Source organism: Papio anubis, chromosome 12, assembly GCF_008728515.1.
Source record: "Papio anubis isolate 15944 chromosome 12, Panubis1.0, whole genome shotgun sequence".
Lineage (NCBI taxonomy): Eukaryota > Metazoa > Chordata > Mammalia > Primates > Cercopithecidae > Papio > Papio anubis.
In genome coordinates this window covers 36,193,276-36,215,832 of record NC_044987.1, presented here as the reverse complement: position 1 = coordinate 36,215,832, position 22,557 = coordinate 36,193,276, and the positions used below count along the sequence as shown (strand labels likewise).

Sequence of the window (22,557 nt, the reverse complement as noted above, 5' to 3'; positions counted from 1 at the left end):
CATTGTACGTCTGGCAGAATTTGGCTGTGAATTCATCTGGTCCTGGACTTTTGTTCGTTGATAGGCTATTAATTACTACCTCAATTTCAGAACTTGTCATTGGTCTGTTCAGGGATTTGACTTCTTCCTGGTTAAGTCTTGGAAGAGTGTACGTGTCCAGGAATTTACCCATTTCTTCTAGATTTTCTACTTTCTGTATGTAGAGTTGTTTATAGTATTCTCTGATGGTAGTTTGTATTTCTGTGGAATCAGTGGTGGTATCCCCGTTATCATTTTTTTATTGCGTCTACTTGATTCTTCTCTCTTTTCTTCTTTATTAATCTAGCTAGTGGTCTATTTTGTTAATCTTTTCAAAAAACCAGTTCCTGGATTCATTGATTTTTGAAGGTTTTTTCGTGTCTCTCTCTCCTTCAGTTGTGCTCTGATCTTTGTTATTTCTTGTGTTCTGCTAGCTTTTGAATTTATTTGCTCCTGCTTCTCTAGTTCTTTTAATTGTGATGTTAGGGTATTGATTTCAGATCTTTCCAGCTTTCTGATGTGGGCATTTAGTGTTATAAATTTCCCTCTGAACACTGCTTTAGCTATGTCCCAGAGATTCTGGTATGTTGTGTCTTTGTTCTCATTGGTTTCAAAAAATTTCTTTATTTCTGCCTTAATTTTGTTATTTACCCAGTCATCATTCAGGAGCAGGTTATTCAATTTCCATGCAGTTGTGCGATTTCAAGTGAGTTTCTTAATCCTGAGTTCTAATTTGATTGCATTGTGGTCTGAGAGAATGTTTATTATGATTTCCATCCTTTTACATTTGCTGAGGAGGGTTTTAGTTCCAATTATGTAGTCTACTTTAGAATAAGTGCTATGTGACGCTGAGAAGAATGTATATTCTGTTGATTTGTGGTGGAGAGTTCTGTAGATGTCTATTAGGTCCACTTTGTCCAGAGCTGAGTTCAAGTCCTAAATATCCTTATTAATTTTCTGTTTTGTTAATCTGTCTAATATTGACAGTGGTACATTAAAGTCTCCCACTATTATTATGTGGGAGTCTAAGTTTTTTTATAGGTCTCTAATAACTTGTTTTATTAATCTGAGTGTTCCTGTATAGGGTGCGTATCTATTTAGGATAGTTAACTCTTTTTGTTGCATTGATCCCTTTACCATTATGTAATACCCTTCTTTGTCTTTTTTTGTTTTTTATTCTTTGTTGGTTTAAAGTCTGTTTTATCTCAATTGATCCTTAACTGTTGTTTCTCTAATCAGTTTTTCTTCAAATGGATTTATTCTCCAGTGTGGCACCAGATTTATAGTAGCATTACTTATCACCTTTTATCTATTGAAAGAAAACAATTACTAAAAGTTCTGAAATTATCTTTAAAGTGTAAAATCAAAACTCAACTCTCAGTGTACAAACGCTTTTGAAATCCGACACTGAACCTCCTTTTCTTCTCATTTCTCATTCTTTTCTCTTAAGCATCCTCACAGTCTGTTATCTTGCCTCTTTTCTAACCTTAAACATTCAAAGATCATTTATTGCGTTACAACTTGACATTGTTAAGGAACTTATTTTATTCTGCCTTGTCTGGGCAATATGCTATTCATTCTTTAGACAGATAGCATAGTTGGGATGATGGGTGCTGATGGTCTGGGTCAAAACCGTGCTTCTTTAGGCAAGCCTCTTAACCATTTTAAGTTTGGTAGGTTTAACGTTCTATTTTATGAGACATTTGCAAAACTCAATATGATAATTATGTAAAGCACTAATAGAGATCCTGGTTTACACCTATCCTCAACAAAGGGTATATTTTATGATAGACTCATCCAGAAGGCCACTGATGCCAAAAAATTATTTTTAATAATCTGTGCAAGCCTCAGTATTTTGATCATGCATAATAATTCTGATAGCACTTATCATGGTGTACGCGTAATTTATATTACATGGACTTCATGAAACTTGACTGAGCTTCACCAAATATTGCTTCCAAGGGAAAGAGAAGAAGTCTCAGACAAATGTTTTAGAGATATCAAACCTTCAAAAATTTCAGACCATTCATCTAACTACAGGTTACACTGCCCCATATCTTTACATTTCTTCACTTATATATCACAAGAACACTGAAATGACAGAATCATTGGAAGACAAGTTTTGCTCAAAATCAGTAATGAGACACCAAGAAGCACTCATTTCACAGTTTTTAGTGTTACTCAAAGTATTGTTTCTGATAAAGAACTTGCATCAGAATGTAAATCAACAAACTACTTCATTCTTGAAGAAAGTCAGATTGCTGAAGAGGGAAAAATATTTGCTGAACTAAACACTGAACCTAGTGATTAGGTTGTTTTGTATTTTTGTGCAAGTTCCTTATCACATAACAACCAAAAAGCAAAAAACAGTTCAGATATTAGGAGATAGTTTATGGATCATCCTTTGAGTATAATTAGACAATATCATTTATATCCAGTATTAGCCATGTTCAATACCATACTTACCTTTCTATTTAGAAGCAAAATGATATGATTCTGCATTCTGAATTTTCCAAACCAGTCGATAGCCATGAACATACTCTGATGTCAGTAGTTGAAATGTTCATTAATATGAGTCAGGGGGAACCAAAAGATGGCCGACAATAGAAAGTTTTAAATATTGTCATATTTTCATAGAAGAGGACACAGAATTTGGTAACAATTGAATATAGTAAATATCATTTATAATATACCACATTTTGTCTTCATGTTTTTTCTTAGAATAGAAGCTTGAAAAAAAGAATTATTAGGCTATATAATTTAACAAATAATTGCTGCATACAGGATTATATGCATAGCAGACATTCACTGTATTTCAGTATGAAATGAGTCTATGTTTAATATGCATCTCCTGTAAACAGCATATAGTTTTATCTTGCTTTTTTATCTAACCTCTTAAGCTCTGTTATTTAAATAAGATGTCACATATATTAATATTTGACCTAATTAGTGATATGGTTGGATTTAATTCTACTATCTTGCTATTCTTTTTTATTTGTTTAATCAGTTCTTTTTAAATTATTATTCTCATGCTTTCTTTTTAGATTAATACTCTTTAGTATTCAATTTTTATATATTTTATTGAACTAGTAATTTAATCTTTGTTTTATTTTTTTTAAAGGATGCTTCTGAGTTTACAGCATGAATCTTTAACTTTTTACAAGTTGCCCCTAAATAACTATTTCAATACTTCACACATAACATAGGAACCTTAACAATAGTTGGTGTCTATTTTCCTTTCCCGTTGTTTGTACTGTTATACCTGTATATTTTACTCTTATATATGTTAAAATCTTATACTATCTGGTTATTAACTTGGATTTACACTGTCAATTATATTTTATATAAATTAAGACATGAGAGAAAATTTGTTAAATTTACCATTTCAGCACATTTCTTTGTGTAGATTAGGGATTCCAACTATTAACATTTCCTTTTGCCTGAGGAAATTACTTATTTTTTCTTGTAATGCAGGTCTAAAGAAAATGAAATAATTTTTGTTTGTCCAAAAATATCTTTATTGCATCTTTAGTTTTGAAGGATTCTCTTTTGGCTAGCTATGAAAGTCTGAGTTAACATTATTTTCTTATTTTGTTTCTGCACTTGAAAGATGCTTTGTTGTCTTCCATTTTGCACAATAAGCAACCCTGTATAGTGCTGTATTTCCTTTGGTTCAATAGCCAAATAATATTATTTTACAAGAAAAATTATTTCACAAGAAGTCTGGAGTTGTTCTTATTGTTAATCCCTTGTAAGTGGTATTTTTTGTTGTTGTTCCTCATTGATATTAAGAGGTTTTTGTTTTTTTGTTTTTTTTGTTTAGGTTTTGGGCTTTTTTGTTTGTTTGTTTTGGGATAGAGTCTTGCTCTGTTGCCCAGGCTGGAGTGCAATGGGCACAATCTCAACTCACCACAACCTCCGCCTCCAGGGTTCAAGTGATTCTCCTGTGTCAGCCTCCTGAGTAGCTGGGATTACAGGCATGAGCCACTAGGCCTGGCTAATTTTTGTATTTGTATTAGAGATGGGGTTTCACCATGTTGGTCAGGCTGGACTTGAACTCCTGACTTTGTGATCTGCCCACCTCAGCCTCCCAAAGTGCTGGGATTATAGGTGCAAACCACCGCACCTGGCCAAGATTTTTAAAAAATAATTTATTTTTAGAAATTTGTGCCATTTTCTGATTTACTGTGTTTATTTGTCTTGGGGGTTATTGAGATTCATAGATATATGAGATCTTTATCAGAGTTAAAGATATGTTATCAGATAACAACTTCTACAAATGTTTTTCTTCTCTATTTTCATTTTTCTAGTCTAATATATGTGTTTAATACATATCTAATATGTATGTTACTAAACACCTATTGATATTATCCAATACATCTGTATTAGTTCATTTTCATGCTGCTGATAAAGAGACTGGGTAATTTATAAAGAAAAAGACATTTAGTGGACCAGTAGTTCCATGTGGCTCAGGAGGTCTCACAATCATGTCAGAAGGTGAAAGTCACATAAGTCACATCTTATATTGTGGCAGACAAGAGAGAACTTGTGCAGGGAAACTCCTCTTACAAAACCACCAGATCTCATGATACTTATTGACTACCATAAGAACAGTACGGGGGAAATCACCCCCATGATTCAATTATCTTCCACTGGGTTTCCCACAACAATTTGAGCTACAATTTGAGATGAGATTTGGGTGGGGATACAGTCAAACCATCTCCATGTAATTGAGTTTCATTCATTTTATTCTGACATGTTGATCTGAATGACTCTGTTTGGAGAGTTTCTATTGTCCTATCTTCATGTTTACTAATCATCTCTTTGACAGCTTCTAATATGCTTCCAAGTTCATTTAGTGACATTTTTACTTAAATGCTTTTTCATTTTAGATATCAGTTTGTATTATTTTTATATTCTCATTTCTTGCTCAAAATTCCCTATTTGTTCTGTAATTTTTATTTGTTTTTTAACTTAAATTTAGCATTACATGTGCAGGATGTGCAGGTTTCTTACATAGGTAAATGTGTGTGTCATGGAGATTTGTTGTACCAGTTATTTTAGCAACCATGTATTAAGCTTAGTAGTCATTAGTTATTTTTCCTGATCCTCATCTTCTCCCTCTTCCCACTCTACACCCTCTGATAGGCCCCAGTGTGTGTTGTTTCCCTCTGTGTATTCATGTGTTCTCATCATTTAGCTCCCACTTATAAGTAAGAACATGCACTATCTGGTTTTCTGTTCTTGGATTAGTTTGCTAAAGACAATGGCCTCCAGCTCCATCCATGTCCCTGCAAAAGAAATGATCTCATACTTTTTTATAGATGCATAGTATTTTATGGTGTATATATACCACATTTTCTTTACCCACTCTATCATTGATCGATATTTGGGTTGATTCCATATCTTTACTATTGTGAATCATACTCTAATGAATGTATACATGTGTGTGTCTTTATAATAGAATGATTTATATTCCTTTACTTATATACCTAGTAATGAGATTTTTGGGTCAAATGGTATTTCTGACTGTAGGTCTTTGAAGAATTGCCACACTGCCTTTCACAATGGTTTAACTAATATACACTCCCATCAACAGTGTATAAGTGTTTCTTTTTCTTTACAACCTCATCAACATCTGTTATTTTTTTACTCTTTAGTAATAGCCATTCTGACTGGTGTGAATGGTATCTCATTGTAGTTTTGATTTGCATTTCTCTAATGATCAGTGATATTGAGCCTTTTTTCATATGATTGTTGGCTGGATGTATGTCTTCTTTTGAAAAGTTTCTGTTTGTGTCTTTTGCCCATTCTTCAACGGGGTTGTTTGCTTTTCTCTTATAAATTTAAGTTCCTTATAGATGCTGTATATTAGACTTTCGTTGGATGCATAGTTTGCAAAAGTTTTCTTCCATTCTTTACACTGTCTGTTTGTTGATAGTTTTCTTTTGCTGTGCAGAAGCTCTTTTTAAAAACTGAATCCCTTGGCCGGGCGCGGTGGCTCAAGCCTGTAATCCCAGCACTTTGGGAGGCCGAGACGGGCGGATCACGAGGTCAGGAGATCGAGACCATCCTGGCGTTCCTGGTGAAACCCGTCTCTACTAAAATCTAACCCTTGACGGCGGGCATCTCATAGTCCCAGCTACTGGGAGGCTGAGAGAGGCAAAGGGAGAATGGCGTAAACTCGGGAGGCCGGGCTTTACAGTGAGCTGAGATCCGTGCCACTCCCAGCCAAGCGACAAACCGAAACTCATCTCAAAAAGCGTTTGTCAATTTTTGTTCTTATTGGAATTGTTTTTGTCATCTTTCTCATGAAATCTTTGCCTGTTCCTATGTACAGAATGGTATTGCCTTGGTTGTCTTCCAGGGTTTTTATAGTTTTGGGTTTTATATTTAAGTCTTTAATCCATGGATTATACAGAAATAATCCATAAATGTTTGTACATGGTATAAGAAAGGGGTCCAGTTTTAATTTTCTGTGTATGGCTAGCCAGTTACCCCAGCACTATTTATTGAATTGGGAATCCTTTTTCTATTGCTTGTTTTTGTCAGGTTTGTTGAAAATCAGAGAGTTGTAGATATGTGGTCTTATTTCTGGGTTCTCTATTCTGTTTCATTGGTCTATGTGTCTGTTCTTGTACCAGTGCCATGCTGTTTTGGTCCCTATAGCCCTGTAGTATAGCTTGAAGTTGTGTAACGTGATGTCTCCAGGTTCATTCCTTTTACTGAGGATTGCCCTAGCTATTCAGGCTCTTTCTTATTTCCACATGTATTTTGAAATCATTTTCTTTATTTCTATGAAGAATGTCAATGGTAATTTAATGGGCATAGCATTGAATCTGTAAATTGCTTGGGTCAGTGTGATCATTTTCACAAAAATGTAAGACAGTACTTGGTCTTCTTTGCCTTCCACCATGATTGTGAGGCTTCCCCAGCCATGTGGAACTGTAAGTCTTAGTAAACCTATTTTTTTGTAAATTATCCAGTCTCTGGTATGTCTTTATTAGCAGCATGAAAATGGAGTAATACAGAGTTCATTCATGATTTGGCTCTTGGCTTGATTATTGTTGGTATACAAGAATGCCAGCAATTTTTGCACATTGATTTTGTATCTTTGGACTTCGTTAAAGTTGCTTATCAGCTTAAGAAGCTTTTGGGCTGAGATGATGGGGTTTTCTAGATGTAGGATCATGTCATCTGCAAATAGGGATAGTTTGACTTCTCTTACTATTCGAATGCCCTTTATTTCTTTCTGTTACATGATTGCTCTGGTCAGACTCTAATTTTGCTTATACCTTCTTTCAAATCTTAGAACATATTTATTACAGTTATTTTAAATTTAGCGCTTGCTAATTTCATAATTTCTCTAATTCAATATATGTGTTTCTACTGGCCGATTTTTCTCCTGGCTATGGATAAAATTTTCCTGATTCTTCATAAGCTCAGCAATTTGTGATTATGTGTTGGGTGCTACTAAGACTGCATTGGTTAGTGTCTAGATTTTGTTATATGTCTTAATAAGGCATTGAGTTTTCACCTAGCATGCAGATAATTTGCTTTTGTTTCTGCTTGGCGTTGTTGAGGCTTTTAAAATTTCGATTAATATAGAGTACTCTTTAAGGCTTCATAATGCTATTCCAGCTCTGTAAGCTTTCTGAGTTCTCAATGGAATGCTCATGATGTTCATGAAGCTGTCTTCACTTTGGAGACTTGAAACTCTGTTGTCTACCTACATTGTGGAAGCAGTTTTTTATTCAGAAGATTTATGGTGATTTTTGTATCAAAAATCCAAGCTATACTTATAGTTCATTCTTTAATATCTGATTCATTAATTTGGCAAGATTATCCTGTTGTGAGTTCCTCTCTGCGATCCAGTTAGAATAGTAACTTCATACAGAAATTTAGAGTAATGATTGAGGAAAATTTGTTTACTTTGCTCAAGGAGATAAGTCCTCCATACCCTTTAGCCCAACACATCTAAAAGGCTTATAAAATAATGTATTTTATTTATATAAAATATAATTTTTCTAATTTTAGAGTGGTGTAAAACAGGAAGACCAGTACATTAAAAGTTGGATAATAGTAAAAATGGACAGAAGTGAGTAGATTTAATATCTGTTTTCTTTAAAAATTGGATTAAATGGGCCAGGCACGGTGGCTCAAGCCTGTAATCCCAGCACTTTGGGAGGCCGAGACGGGCGGATCACGAGGTCAAGAGATCGAGACCATCCTGGCTAACACGGTGAAACCCTGTCTCTACTAAAAAATACAAAAAACTAGCCAGGCGAGGTGGCGGGTGCCTGTAGTCCCAGCTACTCGGGAAGCTGAGGCAGGAGAATGGCATAAACCCGGGAGGCGGAGCTTACAGTGAGCTGAGATCTGGCCACTGCACTCCAGCCTGGGTGACAGAGCAAGACTCCGTCTCAAAAAAAAAAAAAAAAATGGATTAAATGTATCAGTATATCTTTCCAGTTCTTAGCTATAGACACTAGTTATAAAAATATTGGTTAATTTCTTTTCTGAAAATATCAACACAATCTGAATGAATAAAAATTGGCATATACTCCTGAGTTTCTAAAAAGGTTTTTGTCCTGGTGCTTCAAATGTGGCTGATGTGAGTCCCAGGAATTTCATGTCTACTGAGTATTGCTGTGAAATAAATATTTTATTGCTATGCTTCACTAATATAATTAAGTCCCTTTGGATATACCATAGGCTTTGAAGGATGATACATGTGGGAAAAACATTAAAGACTCATTTATTTTATGTATTTGTTCTCTTATAGTGCTTTTTTTTTTTTTTTTTTTTTTTTTTTTTTTCCTTTCACTGGTCTAGCCTGTGCTTCTGTGGTTCCAGACTGACACAAGCTAAGGCATCAGGGATTATAGAAAATTGAAGTTATTTGGTGCTAGTATAAATGAGAAGCCATTCTTAATATTTACATTATAAATGTTCATAAGCCATTTTGAAATGATGCTTGAGTATAGAATATTATTTATTTTCAAAGGAATGCAAAAGTATCTAAGTAGAGTTTCAAACTCAAGCCAATGCTTCATTAATAAAAAATATAATCAGCAAAAATATTGCTTAATAGTATTTAGAATTAAATTGAGAAAATCCCGCTTTGATGATTAGGAAGATCATTATTAAGCTCAGTGCTTATTGATGTATATTTATTTTTACTGGAAAAATAATATAGAAATCTTACCTAACAAGAACATGTTGGACAAATATCTTTGAATTTGCCATTATCTTTAAATAAGTGACAGATCTATTTCAGAACTGCTCTGATTTGTAGCTTCCAATTCTTTCAGACATGCCTGAGATTTTTGCTACTATGTGAGGAGAATCAGTGCATTGATCTGACAGAAAGTAATAGATAAAATAGTTGTGTAACAATGCTACTACTCAAAATAGCTAGAAATAGTTTAACACTTTATTTGTTTGACCTCTGTGAGAAAATGTAATAAGGCTTCTGATACTTTGTTCAATCAATTAAAAATGCCTGCGTGTTTTTGTTCAGTTCAAATTTATGCTTCCACAGACATATCTCTGACAATTCTCTCTTAATTGTATTTGTTCCTCAGAAATACAGGAGTATAATTCTGAGATAATCTGTATACTTAAATTACTAACTGCTTGCTCATGCCATTAGAAAGCACTTTATTTTGTAATGAAATCTTTGTTAATTGTTTCACACGGAGAATGAACAGTTATGATAACAAGTAGATTTTAATGGTTACTTTTATATGTTGGTTGGATTGGACCAAGAAATATCCATGTCTAGGTAAATGTAATTATACTTAGAATTTGATTATACCTATAAACAACATGAATATATGATACGTACTTTAGTATGTTACCAGATAAAATCCAGCAGTTAAGTTCTCTCTCAGAGATGAAAATATGATTATACATTCTGGCATTCCTAAGTAACTTCTATCACTTAGGCTAGTTTATATCAGTTTATTTTCTCCTGTCTTGCCTATTTTTTTCTTCTGAACTTATAGTTTTCAGTTTTATATCTTCTTTCTTATCTGAACTTACAGTTTTCAGTTTTATATCTTCTTTCTTAGTACATTGACTCAAAAGTGAAAACAAACCCACCTGTGGTTTTCCAGATAAAAACAATGAAAACACTTCAAAAATTGTAAAAATGTATTAGACTTAACACTTCAGAGACCATGGGATAGGGGTACCAAAGTATAAACTTTACCAACCTAGTATGTAATTATTCTCATTCCTGTCTCTCCTTGCTTCTCATTCTGTTCTTATAGAAATATCTTGAAGAGTTCCAAATATTCTATTTTATATGCATATAACAGCGTTTACTAGGGGGTCCAAGACACTCAGTTAAACTCCTCTCAGGGAAATGTATACCTCTGGCATTATAATTATTATGTAATAGAGGCCACTCATGTTTTTATTTCCAAAATAAATTACAGTTCTATGTCACTTGTCTTATATACCTAAACATCAAAGATGTATATGTATGTATTTAAATTATACCTCACTAAATACCAAAAAGATAAATTATATATAGACCCTATGGATTAGTAATATGTTATATAAGGTATTATTATGATAAAGACACCCTTATGGAAAATGAATTACTTGACACAGAGAGCTCATATTTTTTGAGGGCCATAGAAAGTAGTGATGATTGCCTAGATAAGTGAATGGAGAGGGTGAAAGAAGACAAAACTAATGAGAACTGGATAAGTCTAACTTTAAAAGAATCCATACTTATGGAAAATTTGGAATAGAGAATAAGAGAGTAGCACAGAGCTGATAAAAGCTCAAAAAGCAAAAAGGATGAAAGGAAACATATGCAGAAAAAAAGATTGATGTTGAATGAAAGAGGGAAAAGATGGAAAGGAGAAGGGTTGTGAGCATCCATGAGCAAGGAAGTAAATATAGGCTAGCAGCAAGGGTGTAAGCCAATCCAATATTAACAATTCAAGTGTAAGAAGTGGATTACTTAACAGCAAATATTACAACTTAAAACGTGAGAGTGTGAGATTTTGACCTTTATGACAAAGGAAGATGTATAAATTATTAGGTGAAGGCAATTTATTTTATTAAAAATAGTAAAAATTTCATTGACAGAAAAATAATGTAGAGTTTAGACTCACCACAAAACTTTTAATAATGCAGATATTACAAAGGAAAATGAAAATAATTATAAAATGACAGTAATGAGAAAAGGAGAGATAAATAAAATTAGAGCCGAATTTTATCATTTTTTGGTGCCCTTGTAAGTTTAAAAACAATGAAAGTCATTACAGAATAAAAGTTATGCTTGATTATGATGGCACTGACAGAGTGTCTGGAGAGGCCACTGCGAGGAAGACAGCTGCAGCAGGGGAGGCAAGGCCAGGGCTGCACACTCCATGGAACCATGGGAGCTGGGAACACGCAAGAGCCCCACTCCCAACCCAGTTGGCAGGGAAGGAGCATGGGCTCCTGCCCGGAACTGCAGCTGTCCAATTGCAGCATTACTGAGCTCTTGGGGGTCCAGGAAGCCCCTTACCCCTGCAGGCTTGAAAGTGCCTGCTCCTGCTTGCCATCCTCTCCTGACTCCTGACACCTGCTCTATGGTGGGTCTTGGTGAAACCCCACCTTCCAACCAGGGACAGCCTGAAGCCTGGAGGCTGAACTGCCGGTTCCGGGGGGAAGTCTGCAGCCTGGAATGAGAACTTCATTGATGACCATTCAGCCAATCAGATGGAACTTTTTCCAGACTTGTCTATGGTCGCCATGGACCAATCAGCATACACTTCCTTCATTCACATAAAAACCCCAGACTCAGCCAGACTCACTCACTCATCAAGATGACCTGCCTGAAGAAAGAAGCTACTTACTACAGATCCCTTTTCCACTGAGAACTGGACACTCATCAGGACAACCTGCCTGCAGAAAGATGCTATCCACTTTGGGTATCCTGAGAGCTGTTATGTCACTCAATAAAGCTCCTCTCCATCTTGCTTGCCCTCTAGTTGTCCACGTACCTCATTCTTCCTGGATGTGGGATAAGAACTCAGGACCTGCCAAATTATGGGACTCAAGGAGCTGTAATACAAACAGGGCTGAAACATGCTCCCTCCCTGTGTCCTCCATTCTATGGGCAATGAGAAGAAGAGAAGAGCTGCAGTCCTTTGGGAACCCCAGACCTAGGGACTCCCTGAGCTAGAGCCGTAACACCCTCTTTGGGGCTCTGTGGTTCTTGGTGTCTCCAAGCTTCTGGGTACCACCACGTTCCCCTTGCCCAGGCGTGGGTGCCCACAGTGGAAGCCACTTGCAGTACATCTAATCCAGCCACAGCCTTGCACAAAGCCAACGCCTGTGCTGACAGCTGAATCTGCCAGCCCCACACAGCAGCTGGTGTGCCTGGCTCTGCACAGTGGCCGGACCCCATGCTCACTTACTCACACACCCTTCACCACTCCTGCCTGGCTTGCCCTTGGCAGGCATGGGATCTGGGCTGGTAGTATGAGTCGTGTGCAGCCTGCCAGACTGAGTGGGCAGAACAAGCCCAACAGGCCCCAGCAAAACTCAGGCCAAAGTACCACTAGCCACAGACATTTCCATCAGGAAAAGCAACACCCTAAGGATGCTGTGACAGTTACGCATTCTAAAATTAATATCTACACATGAAAAAATATTATAAAAGGCAACTAAATTATGAGAAATTGATATGGTTTGGCTCTGTGTCCCCACCAAAATCTTATTTTGAATTGTAGTAATCCTCACTGCTCAAGGGCAGGAACAGGTGGAGATAATTGAATCATGGGGATGGTTTCCCCCATGCTTTTCTCATGATAGTGAGTTCTCACAAGATCTGATGGTTTTCTAAGGGGCTTCCCTCTTCGCTTGGCACTCATTCTCTCTCCTGCCACCCTGAGAAGAGGTGTGTTCCACCATGACTGTAAGTTTCCTGAGGCCTTCCCAGCCATGTGAAACTGTGAGTCAATTAAAACTCTTCTTTATAAATTACCCAGTCTCAGATATTTCTTCATAGCAGCATGAGAATGAACTAATGCAGAAATATTTGTAGCAAATGTTGAAAACTATTAATATTTTAAATGAAAGTGTTCATATAAATCAGTAATATAATAGTATGGGGGCAGGCATCCCCTAAAATAGCCCCTTAGGATTCCTGACTCCTCATATTCAGTAGAAGTGCATATATGTTATTAGGTGTTTATTGTCAACGCAGAAAATTGCTCTTGATTTCTGTACGCTTTCTTTTTAGAAAGTTGTTTTAATTAAGAAAGAATATTAGTATATATTTTATGGATAAATATTTACACATATTTATGGAGTACCTGTGATATTTTTTTACGTGAGTAGAAAGTGGAATAATCAAGTCAGGATGCTAAGGATGTCAATCACCATTTATTATTCCTATGTGCTGAGAACATTCTAAGTCCTCACTTCTAGCTATTTCGAAATGTACAATATATTGTTGTTAACTATAGTCACTCTACTCTACAATTGAACACTAGAACTTATCCCTTCTATATAACTGTATGTTTGTGCCCACTAAAAAAACCTCTTTATATGCACCTTCCTCATATACACCCATATCCTACCCAGCACCTGTTAACTATCATTCCACTTTCTACCTTGACAATATTATTTTTCTTTTAGCTTCCATATATACAAGAAAGTCTGTTTATACAATCATATCATCAGCAAAAGTGACAGTTTTGCCTTTTTTTCCTACTACTTTTTGAGATAATTCTTACGTGGTGATCATAACATATCATTCTTTAGATATATTACTGAATTCTATTTTTTATTATTTTAATTATAATTTTTGTTTTTGTAGTCATGAATAAAATTAATCTGTAGCTTTTTAAAAACTCCATTTGTTTTTGCTGTTAAACTTATCCTGACCTTATGAAATAAATTTGGGGTTATACTTTATGGATTGAAATATTTTAAATAATAATGAAACTGTTCTTTCTTTAAAGGTTAGATAGAACTAATTATTAAACCTTGTGGGTATGGAGCATTTTTTATTCTTAGATTTTTAATCACTCTTTCAAATTCTTCAATAGTGATTGTTCTATCATGTTTTATACTTCTTATCACTATTTTTGTAACATATTTTGTTGAAAAGTATTCATCTGCTATTCTTAAAATGTAGAATTGTATTAGGTAATGCTACAATTGGAAAGTTTGCTTCACCTCAAAATTCATATTTTGAAAGCTAATATTCAATGTCATAATATTTAGGTGTGGAGACTTTGAGGGGTGATTAGGTTATGAGTTAGAAGTCCTTATGAATGTAATTAGTACCGTTGTAAAAGGGATCCCAGGGAACTTCCTCTCCTCTACTACATGTGAAGTTATGGTTAGAAGATAGCTATTTATGAACCAGACACTAAAACTATAGATGGCTTGATCTTGGACTTCCAGCTTGCAGAACTTTGAGAAATAAATTTATGTTGTTTATAATCCACCCAGTTTATGGTAATTTGTAATATCAACTCAAATGGACTAAGTCTCATATTTCTTGTCATTCTTTTAATTGTGTCTATATCTATGATTATGTAGCCTTTCTCATCAGGATCAGACATTCTGACCTGGAGGAAAATGTTGAATACAGTAGGTTTCAAGCAGACATTTATTTTCTTATGTGGATGACATGTCAACTCAGGAAAGCAGACCTTTTAAAATTATAAGAAAGATTTAAAAACTTGGTATTAAGCATCCAGGGCATTCATAATACCTTTTTAAACTTTCACATTCCAGAATTCACTCTTTCCAGAGTGATTATATTTACGTTTTTAAAGTATATTCATAATCTCGTTCATAACATAGTGTTCACACTTAAATCATGATAGCACTTAAGCCAAAACAGTTTGTACGAATTATCTATATTGATAAAATTTCTCCTAAGGATTAATTCCTGAATACACAATGAAATTGGGTATCTTGGTCAAGGCTCTCTGACAATTATATTTCAGTTCATCTAGGCATTCTTTCTAGCATGAGTTTATCATGTCTACCAGTGTTGTCTTCTGATAGAAAATGGCCACATTCATTGCATCCATAAGTTTTCTCTTCTGTGTGAGTTCTCCAGTATTTATTGATGCATCACTTCTGGCTAAAGGATTTTCCATATTCTCTACAACAATAGGTCTTTATACTGCATGTATTTTTCAATGTACATTGAGGTATGACTTTTTTGTCAAATGACTTTCCACATTCATTGTACACAAAGGCACAATGGATCTTTCTCCTGTATGTGTTCTCTGATGTTCTGTGAGATATGATTATAAGTGAAGGCTTTCCTACAAAAAACATAGTGTGAATTGTTTGATGTTTGATGAGGGTTAACTTACGTGAAAAGCCTTTCCCACAGTTAGTACACCCATGTGGTTACTCCCTAGTGTGATTTCTCTGATGTCTAATGAATTCAGACTTGTGGCAGAAGGCTTTTTCATATTCCTCACAGATGTGTAGTTTCTCTGCAGGTGGATCTTTATTCATTTGTACATAAGATAATTGGTTACTGCTAGTTTATACGTAAGTGCTGTGTTATTCTTGAAATCTTTCTCACAGTGGCTGCATTCCCAGGGTTTTTCCTATTATGTCTTCTATCATGGTTTGTACACTTATCTAACAACTTCCTATGCAAATTATTTTTCTGAGTAGTTTACCGTAAAACCCACCAGGTCTAAATTACATTTCAAACTCTTTCCAGAAGTATTTCAATTATTAAAACCTTGAATTGAACAGAAATTATCACTGTTCAAAAGTGATGTTTTCCTGAACATTATTCATAACTTCTTACCTTGGGCAATGTTTTTTTTGTTTGTTTTTTGTTTTTGTTATTATTATTATTATTTTTTTAAATTGAAGGGCGCACCTTATCTTAAAAGCATGCCTTGCTGTCCTTTCATCTGGAAGTTTACTTGTCAGATACCTTGTCAACAGTGGCAGCCTGGACATGCATCCTTGAAAATCCATTGTGCTTCTTCCTGCTCCATCCCGAGGATCACATCTGATTTGATGCTTTCATAACGCACTGAGATGAGGTTGCTCTTTTAATGTTTTCCCTTACTCTATTATGCTATCTTACAGAGGCTTTGAACTACATTTTGGGTGAGGGACCAAGGAGACACAAAGAGACTGTGTATCTTCTAAACCCATTTAGGGAATACAATATCTAGTATATTTCCAATTAGTCATTTTAGCCTTAGGTGGCTGCATTTGGGATTCCCAAGATCCTTCAGAGTCCACAGTGGGGTAAAGGAGTATGAAGTTTGAGTAACTATAGGTAGTTAAGTGACTGGAGTAGGGTAGGTGAAATCATGCACATAAGAGCAAAAAAATGCCTTAAAATTGTTATATAAATATTGCTAGAAATTTAGCCCTCATGTTAAGCAGGCAATCTCAACTCATCATAAGTTGCAGTTATGTTAGAGCATAGTTGGTCTTATTGTCTCTACTTGGTCGACTAACTACAGTAAAGGTTGAAAGGATTGTGGAGTAAATAAAGGAAGGTATAAAGAGGGGATGGCATTGAAGCATTTTGAAATTTTACTGAGGCTACAAGAATACCTAGCTCTGTCATTTGAGCTCTTTTGAGTAATTACCAGGCATACTATGCGTGACATATTTTTTTCCACATAGATGTAGGTTTGACTTGGATTAGAATTATTAAACCATGGCCTCATTTTTTTCTCAGAAATCTGTAGATACATTTCACTTATAATATAAACATGTTTTGTTAAAATTAAATATCTTATATGTTCTTCAAGGGTATGCTCACTTCTAAATTTTTAAAGAGTAATACATATTGAGAGGCAGTTCCCTTGAAATGGGTATGTCTCAGATATCTGAACCTGAGAATCAGAGGAAAAACCTCAGGTGTCCTGGAAAATGGGATTGGTTTTGACAAGGAAATGTCAAGGTGTCTAAGAAACACATGCCAAAGTGTGGGTGTTAAATGTCTACCTTCTTGAAGAGAGTTCAGGAACTAGAAAGTTAGTATTAATAAGTCAGACAAGTAGACTGTGTAGTTATGCATGTATTTCCAGGAAAAATACATCCCAGCTATTAAGGGCCTGTAATGTAATTAGTTTCCGGACAGTGGAAGATGGCATCTAAAAAATCATGAAGACTATCAGGTCAAGTCCTCATGGTATAAATTGGATAATTTGATGCTTCTTAACACCCATCTTGTTTTTGTTGTGTATGATCTTTTAGTGAAATCTTTAGAATGTTTAAAAATTGATAGAACGATATGATTGTGAGTGAAAAGAAGCATCCCTCTGACAGAAGGGCTCAATTCTATAAATATTTGAGGAGTTTTTGGAAAAAAGAATTGATAAACTTGGCTATTGCCTTTAATGTATAGTATAAGGAAAATAAAACTTTAGAAGAATGATATGTTTAAACAGATTTAAGTATCAGCAGAGCAAACTACAACTTTTTAACAGTGGAGAATAAAAAACAGCTTTGAAAATAAATTAATGAAAGAAGAATTGATGCAATATGTTTGCATATAGTTTACCAAGCCAAACAGGTAATTTAGCAAGTTTAGAAGAATATGGTCAGATGAAAATTTGGATAATCATTATTATGGTGAAGCAGGGTAAGAATATGTATTTTCTGGCATAGTACTCTGGGGTATTATATATGTGTGTGTTTCAAGTAAAGAGAAAGTAAAAAAAGGAGTAACCTGATAACTTTGGAACAGTAAGAACACAGTCAAGACCTAATTAGGATAAAGGAAATAGATTCAGGTATTAATCTAATAATTTAATGTATAATACATATAATTGTGACAGGTTGGGATCTGCATGTAAAAGGTTACATTACTATTTTTCCTAGAAGTCTACATTTAGATGTCAGTGTTATTTTTAGAATTCCAGAAAAAAGTATTGTAAAACGCCTTTTAATTCTACTTTTATGTGACAGAAACAGATACAAGTGTACTGATAGTTTTTTGAAAAGAAGAGAAATTGACAACCCAGAATTAGAAATGCAGTTTTCTTTAATGATAGGCAGCATAACAAAGAATTTAGTAGCGTGAAATCTGAAAACAAAATGCTTGGGTTCAAACCCCAACTCTACCACTTATTAGCAGAGTGATATTGGGTAATTTGCATAACATCTCATATTGTTTTTTCATTTATAAAGTTGGAGCTGATCATGTTACCTATTTCATAAGCTTACTATCAGTTTAAATTAAATTAAAAATGTAAAGCTCTTAAACGCTGATTAGCACATTACAGTTACTGTATAAATATTTGGTTCATTTTATAATTTTCATCAATGATTATGAAAACTATGTTAGTCACTTAACTATGGTCCATGACTTACTGGTGTATTGAAGTGTAGGACAGAGTAAAGTTGAAAAATTGCTATTTTAAAAGTAAAAGCAGAAAGTATTGGAAATAACCATCACAATAGTATATAAACTACTTCAGGATGAGGAAATTAAATAGATCATTCAGACTAAAGTGAATTTCAGAAAAAATCAGATTCCCACATTAAATTTCCAAATAGGTGAGGAAAACTCATGGATAGTGACTGAATTATCAAATAGAAAAATACTCTGGAGATCATTTAGCCAGGATTATGGTGTTTAAAATGTGAAAAATACCATCTGAGAGCAGAGAAAACTATCTAAAAACATCATCAGACAAGAAAGCATGTGTTTTAAAGAGTAGAAATACAATTTAACATTCCATCAAACAACTAAAATGACCAAATAATACAACAGAATTTAGAAGTATTGGTCTTCAAATAAGACCAAACTAAATATGTGTCCGACCTCTGATACTATGTGAGGAACTACATGAGCCTCAGTTACCTCATCTATAAAATGAGGATATAATATCTATTTTGGATAGTGTCATTAACGTTAAATATGATAGTAAATATAAAGTACCTGGCAATGACCAGGAAAAGAGTGAGAATACAAAGTACAGTAAGTAATTATTAGTTTTTTAAATGAACATTGAAAGTATAGAATGTTAAGATGAAAAAGGAGACTGAAAAAAGAATCATCATGTGACTAACTTGATTTATAAGATATTAATAACATTTATAATTAGAAATTGTACCTACTGGTCAAAAATATAATCTAAGTATGTTAATGTACTTTATTATTAAAAACTCATGAGGATCATATAGCATACTCTATCCCAAAACAGAAGAATTAGTAAGTGCTAATTAAATACATTGGATAAATAGGTACTAAATTATCATTAAGTTAAAGCACCAGGACCATTAACAGATGAGAGAGCAGGTGTAGTTGAAAATAATACAACGTTGATGTTAGGACTAAAAATATAAATTACTGGCCAGGCGTGGTGGCTCACGCCTGTAATCCTAGCACTTTGGGAGACTGAGGCGGGCGGATCACGAGATCAGGAGATCGAGACCATCCTGGCTAACACGGTGAAACCCCGTCTCTACTAAAAATATTTAAAAAATCAGACGGGCGTGGTGGTGAGCCCCTGTAGTCCCAGCTACTCGGGAACCTAAGGCAGGAGAATGGCTGAACCCGGGAGGCGGAGCTTGCAGTGAGTCAGGATCGCGCCACTGCACTGCACTCCAGCCTGGGCGACAGCACGAGACTCCGTCTCGAAAAAAAAAAAAAAAATAAAAATAAATAAATAAATAAATGAATAAATAAATTACTGTATAATGAAGAACAACTCAAAAGAGCAGGAGAAGGAAACATCATTTTTGAAGGTCTCAATTTAATGAATTTTTGGGACCATAAGCATGCCTTGTCATTGAGAAGTTTTGACATATGTATATGCCCATGAATCAATCATCATAGTCAAAATATTGAATATATTCGTTACTCCAAATATTTTTGTAGCCAATTGCTATTACTTGCTTTCACCTTTCCCTGTCTTTTTGAACCAACATCTGATGTGCATTCTGTCACGATAGATCAATCTGAATTTTCTAGAATTTTGTATACATGGAATTATACAGTACACATTTTCGTCGTTTAGTTTCTTTCACTCAGTCTAATTATTTTGAGATTCATTAATGTTGTGGCGTGTGTTATTAGTTTATTCCTTTTATTGTTGTGTAGTATTCAAGTGTTTAGGTATAGCATCAAATGTTTACTCACTTTTCCATTGATGGTCATTTGGTGTTTCCCATTTTCCCATTTTTGACTATTATAAAAAAAACTTATAGTAGTATTCATATTCAGCAAGGAGACCTAACTATCCTAAATATATATACGCCCAACACAGGAGCACCCAGATTCATAAAGCATATTCTTGGAGACCTAAAACGAAGACATAGACTCCCGCTGTTAACGTTAATGACCCTTTGTGCATGATAAGTTGGATTTCTCTTGCTTCCTTTAGAACTGTCTGGCTTTGTTTCTTAACAATACTTTTGTTCACCTCTCTTTGAGTTGACCTTTTTTAGACTTTGTTGACCTCCTTGGACATGCAGATAAATGTTTTTCATCAAAATTGAGAATTATTTATCCATTATTTAAATACTGTTTTGAGTCTATATCTTCTTTTATTCTGGAATTCTATTGTGCATACACTTTGTAGTGTTCCACAGGTCTATAAACTCTATTTCTCTTTATTGTTTCAATGTTCCTAAGACTGGTTAAACTCAATTGACCAAGCTTCAAGGTTGCCTATTCTTTCTTCTACCAGCTCAAATATATTGTTGAACCCCTATAGTAAATTTTCATTTCAGTTATTGAAATTTCCAACTTCAACATTTCCATCTGTCCCTTTTTATAATTTAAATTTCTTTATTGGCATTCTCAAGTTGTTGTCATGTTTTCCTATAATTCTTTGACAATGTTTCCTTGAAATATTTGTACATATGTATAATGCTGACTTAAAATACTTTTCTAATAATTCCAGCATCTGTAGTTCCTTAGGGAAATTGTCAATTGTCTTTTAATTTGTCCTGTATATGGGCCAGATTTTCTGTTTCTTCGCATGTCTGCACATTTTAAATGATAATGTGGCAACTGTGGAAATTAAGGATCCCATGTCCTGGGTTTTATGTTATTGTTGTTGTCAATTGTTTGTTTAATAAATTCCATGAACAACTTCTGTAATTGAGAGGTGAGGCCAGCTGGACTTCCTGGGCCAAGTGGGGACTTGGGGAACTTTCCTTACAAGAAGATTGTAAAATGCACCAGTCATCGCTCTGTAAATTGCACCAATCAGCACTCTGTAAAACACACGAATCAGCAGGATTCTAAAAGTAGCTAATCGCGAGGAGGAATGAAAAAAGGGCACTCTGATAGGACAAAAATGGAATATGGGCGGGGACAGAAAGTGAATGAAAGCTGGCCACGCCAGCCAGCAGCTGCAACCCTCTCTGTTCTCCTTCCAGCTGCGGTAGCTTTGTCCTTTCACTCTTCACAATAAGCCTTGGTACCGCCCACTCTTTGGGTCAGTGCCATCTTTAAGAGCTGTAACACTCACCTTGAAAGTCCGCGACTTCATTCTTGAAGTCAGCGAGACCACCAACCCACCGGCAGGAACCAGCTCCGGACACATAATGACTGTATTCATTATTGCATGTGGCCACTGAAATCTCTTTTTGATTAGCTTAGTGGCCTGCTAATGACTTGACAGAGATTTCTTAAATAACCTGGAGCAGTTTCTCACACCCTTTGCTGGAGCGCTGTGTTTGTTGGGACATGCTTTGAATGATCAAGGAGTTTACAAGGCTCTCTTAGCCTTCACTTCCTGTTTTTACAGAGGCCTCAAGCTCAGACAGAAGTGAGAAGTTGGTGCCCTCTCAGGTCTTTCTGCACATGTATATTGGGTAAGTATTTTTGTCTGCCTCTTTTCTCCCAGGGATATTACCACCTCAGATAATATGTTCAGCTGCAATGCTGAACAATTGCCATGAACATTTTTCAACAAAATCTCTGGGGATAGGGCTTTCCTCACTGAGCAAATCCTCAGGTCAAATGAAAGGAAGCAGTAAGAATAGGAATTTTCCAGGTAGCTGCTAGACAAGTCAGGCTATTATAATTCCCTTAGGTTTGGGCGTGGAGGGATCTCCAAACCCATTCGGTTTTCTCCAGGTGATGTTAAGTTTTCTTTTCTTTTTTTCTTTTTCTTTCTTTCTTTTTTTTTTTTTTTTTTTTTGGTAGAGACGGGGTTTCGCCATATTGGCCAGGCTGGTCTTGAACTCCTGACCTCAAGTCATTTGCCCGCCTCAGCCTCCCAAAGTGCTGGGATTACAGCCGTGAGCCCCTGCGCCCGGCCAGGCTTTTTTTTTTTTTTAATGAGATCCGAAGAAAAACAATCAAAAGTGAGGAGTTCAGGAAAACACATTCTCTAGATTGATTTTATGGATTACTATTATCAAAAACTATTATCAAAGAGGTAGGTGACGACCTATGGAAGTTATCAATGAATGACTGACTTATGAATTTCATGAAATATTTTGAATTTTATTTTCTGTTAAAAAAATTTATAGAAACCTTAAAATCAAATATACATTAAAAAATAGAAAAAAAATTATGTTTCGAGGGCTTATTTCTTGTATGGA

General features: G+C 35.1%; 1 long non-coding RNA gene across 1 annotated transcript in view; it reads left to right on the top strand.

Annotated features, from left to right (window-relative positions):
• LOC108582168 overlaps positions 1 to 22,128 on the top strand; it is a 75,759-nt gene extending 53,631 nt beyond the window's left edge. The window contains exon 3 of the long non-coding RNA XR_001895365.3: positions 21,756 to 22,128. This is a non-coding gene — a long non-coding RNA (uncharacterized LOC108582168). The remainder of the gene's footprint in view (positions 1 to 21,755) is intronic.
• The last annotated feature ends 429 nt before the right edge of the window (positions 22,129 to 22,557 follow it).